The sequence below is a fragment of the Suncus etruscus genome, chromosome 1 (assembly GCF_024139225.1).
Source record: "Suncus etruscus isolate mSunEtr1 chromosome 1, mSunEtr1.pri.cur, whole genome shotgun sequence".
NCBI classification, from domain to species: Eukaryota; Metazoa; Chordata; class Mammalia; order Eulipotyphla; family Soricidae; genus Suncus; species Suncus etruscus.
The window spans coordinates 7,649,112-7,651,003 of NC_064848.1; positions in this window are offsets into that span (position 1 = coordinate 7,649,112).

Consider the following 1,892-nt stretch of genomic DNA (forward strand, 5'->3'; position numbering starts at 1 on the left):
ACCAGAATTTTGGCCTTGGCTTTTGTGCTTACCTGACCTCCCCCTCTTTCTTCTGACCTGAATCTGTTCCTGTGGGCCCTGTCCTTGCTGCCTGGCTGGAGCAGAGAAGATGGGATTACACTTGGGAGGGTACTGGTGCCTGAATCTTAGCCCTGAGCCCTGCCTGGAGGGAGGTCCCTGTCAGGAGAGCGGAGCCTGCTCAGCAGGAGGCCAAGGCCCAGTGCCTCTCCAGATTATGCACTGCTCCCCACAGGTCTTCTCAACCAGCAACACCCCCAGTGCCCAGCCCTGCCTGACCTATTTGTCAGGAGCTGCTAGTGAATTATTTATTTAGTGGGGGGGCACCCAGGCTGGGAAAGCTGCGCTGTAATTGAAGGCCCTTCACGCATGACCAGCCAGGCCTGTGTCAGGTCTAGGAGGCCCCAAGGCTGTTCAGGTTGGGGGCTCTACAGCAGAACTGGGGCCCTTCTCAGCAGATAAACCCAACCATGGTCACTACCAGTCCCAAGGCCTCCTGTGAGGACCAGGAAGGCTGGTCTCGGTCTCTGTCATGTTTTTTGTTCAAGGTCACACTGGGCCTTGCTTAGAGATTCTCCCAGCTCAGTCCCCAGAAATTGTTCCCAACAGCGATTGGAGAACATGGCAGTGTTTGGGATCAAGCCAGGGCCATGTGTTCCAGGCAAGAGCCATACCTCTCCTCCCTGTTCTCTTGTGGAAGCCCCCTAGTCCTTAATGAGTGTGGGGCCCATCCTGATTCCCAGTGATTGCTAGAAGCTTTTCTCAGAAAGGACTGAGGATGCCCAGGGCCCCTGGCAGCACTAAGGCCCTCTCCCCTTCCTGAAGGCCCCTGGTCCTGCCATTTGAATGCTGACAGGGCCCAGTGGTAGGTGCTGATGCCCCCACTTAGGAGAGATATTGAGTCACACCGGAGGGGCAGAACCACTTGGTACCAGGGATGGAATGGATGTCAGCCACAAGTCAGGCAAGCACCTTATCCAAGTGCCTTATCCCCTGTGCTATATGGCCCTAAGTCTCCACTCATTTCCCAGTTGCAGGAGATGTGATGTGATGCTCAGCTCCTTAGTGGGCCATCTTGGTGCCGCCATTTTTTTCTCATCTTTGGGTCACATCTATCAATGCTCAGGGGTTACTCCAGGCTCGCCACTCAAGAATCACTCCTGGGGGTTGGAGTGGTGGTGCAAGTGGTAGGGCATTTGCCTTGAATGCGCTAATCTAGAACAGACTTCGGTTCGATCACCCAGCATCCCATATGGTCCCCCAGGCCAGGAGTGATTTCTGAGCGCACAGTCAGGAGTAACCCCTGAGCGTCACCAGGTGTGGCCCAAAAAGCAAAAACAAAAAGTGCCTGGGATTGCATGTGGGTTGACCACCTGCAAGACAAGCACCCAACTTACTACTTAATACTGATATTTAAATCTGATACTACTAATATTTAAATATTTTCTCTGCAGCTGCCACTTGAATCCCGCCCAAATGTTACTTTTGCTATTGCAAAGAAGTTTCTTGGCAGTCTTGTAGCACCTAACTTCTGAAAGGACCTAACTTCTAAAACGTCAAACTTCTGGAACTTTTTTTTTGTTTTTGTTTACGTAGGGATTATTTCTGGCTCTGCGCTTAGAAATCACTCCTGGTGAGTTCAGGGGTCCATATAGGATGCTGGGAATTGAATTTGGGTCCGTCCTAGGTGGGCCACGTGCAAGGCAAATGCCCTACCATTAAGCTATCACTTGGCCCCAAACTCTGCAATTTCTGAAACTTATAACTGATTTGGGGGAGAAGGAGAAGTGAAAAATTTGGCCAGTCAAAAAACAAGCAGGGATAGAGTGATAGCGCAGCAGTAGGGCATTTGCCTTGCACACAGCAGATCCAGG